Consider the following 6,847-nt stretch of genomic DNA (forward strand, 5'->3'; position numbering starts at 1 on the left):
TTTATTTTTCTTTATAATTAAAAAAAAAAAAAAAGAGACTTCTAAATCGGTTTAGGTGGCTAAAGTGTGGACCCATGATTCAGCCAACCGGCTTGTTAGAATACCTCTTTCACCCCCTCCACCTTTGACCATGGTTGACCAACCTCAGCCTAGGACTGTTAAGGATAGGTTCTACCCTACTAGGGCTGCACAGCCTTCCTGTATCAATCTACCAGTTGCTACAAGAAATAATTATGAACTCAAGACCAACTTCATTAGTATGTTGCCCCATTTCCATGGGATGGCCAATGAAGATGCCTATCTCTTCCTTAAGGAATTTGAGGAGGTGTGTGTTCTGATTAAAGTCCAAAATTTATCTGATGATGCAGTTAGACTTCGGTTCATAACGTTTGCTCTGAAGGACCAGGCTAAGAAATGGCTCTATAGACTGCCGACTAATTCAATTACTACATGGGATCAGTTTACAATTGTCTTCTTGAGAAAGTTTTTCCCTCTTCACAAAACCAATAAACTCAAGAGTGACATTCTTCAATTTAGGCAGAAACCACATGAGTCATTCTCTAGATTCATGGAAAGGTTCAAGGATCTCCTGTTAGAATGCCCTCACCATGGAATTGACTTGTGGCAAATTTGCCAAATCATTTATGAGGGCATTGACTTTCAGACTAAGCAACTATTGGAGTCTATGTGTCCTACTGGAGTTACATCTTTTACTGATGAGAATGAGGCTTGGACATTTTTGACCAACTTGGTCAATAAGACTAGGGAATGGGAGTCCATCCAAGAGGCTGAAAGGACCACTAAGGGTTACCTCATTGAGGGTGTACCAGCCGAAGAAGCTAAATTAGATAGCCTCATCAAAAGGTTAGAATCCATAGTTCCTAAGGAGCCTGTCTCGGCTAACCAAGTCAACCATGTCTCCATATGCAGTTGGTGCCATACACTTGTTCATCTTATGGAGGAATGCTCCAACTCCTTTGTGGGTAATTCCAACACCAAGAATGTAAGTGCTCTTTACTAGAATAATCCATATAGCAACATTTACAAACCAGGATGGAGAAATCATCCTAATTTCTCCTGGAATCAAGGGAACCAAGCAGGTCCATCTAACTTTCACCATCAAGGCCAACTTGGTCCCCAAAGGTCTAATTTTGCACCACAAAACCCAAGTCTGTTTCTTCATCCCCTTCCCCCTTGTCCTCATTTAGGACCTCCAATGAATTCTGCTAGGCCACCTCTCCTTGCACCTTATCAGCAATCCCTTGGGTTTACCAATACTGGAGAAGCAGCAAGAATAAGTGAGATGGAGAAAAATATGGCCCTTCTTATGACAAGCCATAATACTATGGAGAAGCTACTCACTCAGCTTATTACAATCTTGTATGAGAGGGAAAAAGAGAAATTACCTAGCCAACCTGAGACTAATCCTAGACATTAGACTCTAATTCAGCAAGGAACCCAACCTCCTCAGCTCAATGTTGCACAAGGTCAACAACATATAGGGCCCACCAGCTAGATTAATGCAATATATGCTTTACGGAGTGGCCATGAGTATCAACAGATTAGTACCCCTCAGTTTTTACCATCTGACATTCCTATTGACTCTCCCTTTACTGATGAGGCCGTTGTAGTGCTTTTTGTTCCAGGTTCGTCTGATGAACCTGAAAAAATTCAAGATGATTTAGTTGAGGAAACCAAAAATAATTCTTTTGAGAAAGTTAAAGGAACTAGCCCGAAAAGAGTATATACTCCACCTACCCCATTCCCAAATAGGTTGGTTAGCAAGAAATCTCCTTCTGTGGAGAAAATACTTGATATTTTTAAACAGGTTCAGGTGAACATCCCTTTGTTGGATGCTATAGCCCAGGTCCCCGATTATGCAAAAGTCCTCAAAGACTTATGTACCCAAAAGTAGACCACCAATGTGCCCAAAAATACATTCTTGGCTCTCACATTAGTTCTCTCATCACATAGCCAATAGCAACTAAGCATAAGGACCCTGAAAGCCCCACCATATCTTGCACTATAGGCAAAACCATTATTGATCATGCTTTATTGGACCTTGGTGCAAGTGTGAACCTACTGCCTTTTCATGTCTACCAACAATTAGGATTGGGAGAGCTAAAATCCACTAGAATCACCCTTCAGCTTGTAGATAGATCGGTAAAAATTCCTAAGGGGATGGTTGAGGATGTCCTACTTAAAGTTGGTGAATTTGTATTCCCTGTGAATTTCATTATCCTATATACCCAACCTATTGCAAACTTAAAGGATCAAATCCCTATCATCTTGGGTAGACCATTCCTGGCTACCAATTATGCTTTAATCAATTGTAAGAATGGTCTCATGAAATTATCTTGTGGCAACACATCTATGGATTTTAATGTGTTTAGGTTCGGCAAGCAACCCGATATAGATGAGGAGGTGCATATGCTTCAGGGATTCCCCGATGATGTTGAAACTTTCTTTGAGATTGATTTTGATTCGGGATTTCAAGAGTATATGAAGGAATTAGAAGGTGTTGATGATACCATCTTATCTGAGGTCTAGAGCATCCAACCACCAGTGGAGCCCCTTGGACTCCTATCCACCTCCATTCCTAAATCCTCCATTATTGAGCCCCCCACATTAGAGTTGAAAGCGTTGCCCTCCAACCTAAAATATGCCTTCCTAGGATATGATCAACCTCTTCCTGTCATTATTACTTCTGATCTGACTTCTAGTAAAGAAGAAGAGTTGATCAAGCTTCCAAAAGAACATAAGGAAGTCATAGGTTGGTCCATGTCGAACATCAAAGGTATTAGCCCCTCCATTGTTCAGCATCATATCTATCTGATGAAAAGTTCCAATCCTTCTAAGGAACCCCAAAGAAGGGCTAATCCTATGCTGAAAGAGGCAACTAAGAAGGAGATCCTAAAGTGCTTAGATCATGGCATAATTTATCCTATTTTTGATAGCCAATGGGTGAGTCCTGTGCAGGTTGTGCCTAAGAAAGTAGGAGTCACTGTGTTGAAAATGCAAATAATGAACTGATTCCAACCCGTATCCAAATGGGATGGAGAGTTTGCATTGAATATAGGAAGCTGAATGCGGCAACATGGAAGGACGACTTCCCCTTGCCTTTCATTGATCAGATGTTAGAGAGGTTAGCTGGCCATGAATATTATTATTTTCTTGATGGATATGCTGGCTATAACAAAATCCCTATTGCTCTAGAGGACCAACATAAGACCATATTTACATGTCTTTATAGAACTTTTGCTTACCGGTGTATGCCTTTTGGGTTTTGCAATGCCCCTGTTACATTCTAAAGGTGCATGATGAGTATCTTTTTTGATATGGTAGAGCACTTCCTAGAGGTGTTTATGGATGATTTTCCTAATCATGGCTGTACTTTTTCTAAGTGCATGCACCATCTTTCGTTGGTCCTTATGAGATGCATAGAAAAGAACTTGGTCTTAAACTGGGAGAAGTGCAACTTCATGATGAAACAAGGCATAGTTCTTGGTCACATTATTTCTATAGATGGGATCAAGGTTGATAGATTTAAGGTGGACCTTATTATCAATTTATCACCATCGAAGAGTGTGAAGGATATTAGATCTTTTCTGGGTCATGCTGACTTCTATGGAAGATTCATCAAGGACTTTAGCCAGATAGCTAGACCTTTAACTACCTTGTTGGCAAAGGACCGCCCCTTTGATTTTTCCCCTGAGTGTCATAAGAGCTTTGAGTTATTAAAGAGAGAGTTGACCTTAGCACCCATTATTCAAGCTCTGACATGGATAGTGCCATTCGAGCTTATCTGTGATGCCTCTGATTTTGCTATAGGGGCTGTCGTAGGGCAGAAAATCAATAAACTGCCCTATGTCATTTATTATGCAAGTAGGACTCTAGATGCTGTACAACTTAATTATACCACTACTGAAAAAGAATTTCTAGCTGTTGTATTTGCATTAGAGAAGTTTCGGCCCTACTTGGTAGGCTCACATATCATTATGTACATTGACCATGCAGCTATCAAATATCTTGTGCAGAAGAAAGATGCCAAGGCTCACCTCATTAGGCGGATCCTCTTGTTGCAAGAATTTGATCTTGAAATTAGGGATAAGAAGGATAGTGAAAATTTGGTTGTCGACCATCTATCCCAGCTACCAAATTCCTTGATTGATGATTCTCTAGTCAACAAGAACTTTCCTAATGAGTATTTGATGGCAGTGTCTAGTGAACCTTGGTTTGCTGACATTGTTAATTATCTGGTTACGGGTGTGACACTTGTACATTGGTCCACCCAAGATAAGAATCATTTCTTTTCTCAAGTTAAATATTTTTTCTGGGATGATCCTTATCTTTTTAAGACCTGTTCAGACCAAGTCATCCGTAGGTGTGTTCCTGATCATGAGCAACACTCTATTTTATTTTTTTGCCATGATCAGGCTTGTGGAGGCCATTTTGGTCCCAATAAGATAGCGGCCATGGTTCTACAGTGCAGATTCTATTGGCCTAGTCTTTTTAAGGATGCCTTTAATTATTGTAAGGTGTGTTCTTCATGTCAATCCTTAGGGCATCTCTCCAGGAGAAATATGATGCCCCTCAATCCAATTCTGGTGGTTGAGGTGTTTGATGTATGGGGTATAGATTTTATGGGGCCTTTCTCTAATTCTTTTGGTAACCTGTACATTTTACTTGTTGTGGACTATGTTTCCAAGTGGATTGAAGCAATTGCTTGCAGGACCAAAGACCACAAAATGGTTATAAAATTCCCAAAGGAGAACATTTTCTCCCATTTTGGTACTCCCCACGCTATCATTAGTGATCAGGGCAAGCATTTTTGCAACCATCCCTTTGAGGCCCTAATGAGAAAATATGGTGTCATCCACAAATTGGCCACACCCTACCATCTTCAGACTAGTGGCCAGGTTGAGGATTTAAATCGGCAAATCCTTGAGAAAACCATCAACCTGAACCCCAAGGATTAGTTTAATCATTTGGTAGATACCTTGTGGGCCCATAGGACTGCCTTTAAGACCGACCCTGGTCAATCTCCGTACCATGTGGTGTATGGAAAGGCATGTCACTTACCTGTTGAGCTTGAGCATAAAGTCTTTTGGGCTATTAAAAAGCTTCACTTTGATCTACCTACTGCAGGTGCCCATAGGAAACTCCAACTACCTGAGTTGGAAGAGCTGAGAATTGATGCATATGAGAATGCCCGGATTTACAAGGCAAAGACCAAGGCCTTCCATGACAAGCACATTTTGAGAAAATCTTTTGAGGTAGGTCAAAAAGTGTTGTTGTACAACTCTCGTTTGCTTATCTTTCCAGGTAAGTTGGGATTTAGATGGGATAGCCCTTATATTGTTCAAACTGTTTATGCTCATGGGGCTGTTGACGTTGTCAATCCACGTACAGACGCTACTTTTAAAGTGAATGGCCAATGTTTAAAGCCATACATTTAGATGCCCGTTCCAGTTGTGGAAGAGGTCATGGATCTCCATGAGCCTCTTTACCTTGATGATTGATCTCCTGGTATGTCTGCCTTCCCTTGTCCTTATTATTTATTTTTTGCATGCATTGAGGGCATTGCATGAATTAAGTGTGGGGGGGGGTGAACTTAATTGGTGAATTTTGATTGTGGTGGTAGTTTTGTGCATACATTTCTTTGATTGCGAAGCAAGAGAAAGAGAGACCTAGGTATCCTAGCATGTGAAATAATAAAAAAATCCCTTTTCGAGGACAGTAATCAGTACGTATCCAGTGATGGGGACTGAGTTAGAAAATATGAGCACCATTTCATTCGATGGCTAGATTCCTCTGTGTGTTTTATGGACCCTTTGATCTTTTGGCTAGAAGCTGATACCAATTTGTTTGTGGCAAGGCATGAAAGTGAATATATAAAAAAAGAAAGAGAATAAACAAGAAAGGAAAGTGGAATTCCTTGGAACTAGACAGGGCACTAGTCCCTCAGGAAGCGGGGTGACTTGTTCAAAATTCCTTGGAAGGAAACTTCTAAAAAAACTCTAGTACCAATGTCTTAATGACTTTATAGATATATGCAAAAAGTGAAGCTACCAAGTACCTGGGTGTCCGGTGTATGCTCCATCGTGTTCTTGGAACAGTAGTGGAGTAGAAATAGAGTTCACTGTTTAAAGAGAAAGAAAAGTTATTGCCTTAATGCCTGAAAGTAGAGTATGGTCAAAAATGCTCAAAGCCTGAGTCTTTGGTTCCATCGATGCTATGAGTGGTTTACCTAAATGAGATTAGTGTTCAGAAGATATGAGGAGATCCCTTAATCCTAATGCACGCTTGTTGCTTGAATTGATGTGGGGTAATAAAATTCAAGTGTGGGGGGATCTTTGGCTCCTTGATCTTTAGTTGGGCATTTCTAGATATTGTGTGTATTGTCCTACTTATGCCATAATTGGAATTTGCAATATTTTTTTTGGATTTATTGAATTTTGGGTGTATATTCACTGCAAACACCCACGAGACAAAACTCGTCCACTAGGGGTAACCTAGGGGTTTAAAGGCTTGTTGCACATGCTAAGTGCAACCGTCATTCCTACAAAAGTGAGTTAGGATTTCTGCATTTTAGGATAGCTTTTGTTTTGTTTACTTGAGGACAAGAAAAGTTCAAGTGTGGGGGAATCTGATGAGCACATTTATGTGTGAAATCTTAGGGCATAAAGCATGCATTTACCACATTGAACAAAGTTACTTGGGTACTTTTCTGTATTTTTCAGGTTTTAGGTCATTTTATGCTATTCTGGGCTATCGGGAGCTGTATCTCCTAATTTACACGTAAAGTCACCATATTTCTTTCCATGCTTGTAAAGAGGACTGAATT

General features: G+C 40.3%; 1 non-coding gene across 1 annotated transcript; it reads right to left on the minus strand.

Moving 5' to 3' along the window:
- Window positions 1–508: 508 nt before the first annotated feature.
- LOC122666353 lies at window positions 509–615 on the minus strand. Its single transcript, XR_006333546.1, has one exon. It is a non-coding gene; the product is annotated as a small nucleolar RNA R71 (small nucleolar RNA).
- Window positions 616–6,847: the final 6,232 nt, after the last annotated feature.

The sequence above is a fragment of the Telopea speciosissima genome, chromosome 6 (assembly GCF_018873765.1).
Source record: "Telopea speciosissima isolate NSW1024214 ecotype Mountain lineage chromosome 6, Tspe_v1, whole genome shotgun sequence".
Lineage (NCBI taxonomy): Eukaryota > Viridiplantae > Streptophyta > Magnoliopsida > Proteales > Proteaceae > Telopea > Telopea speciosissima.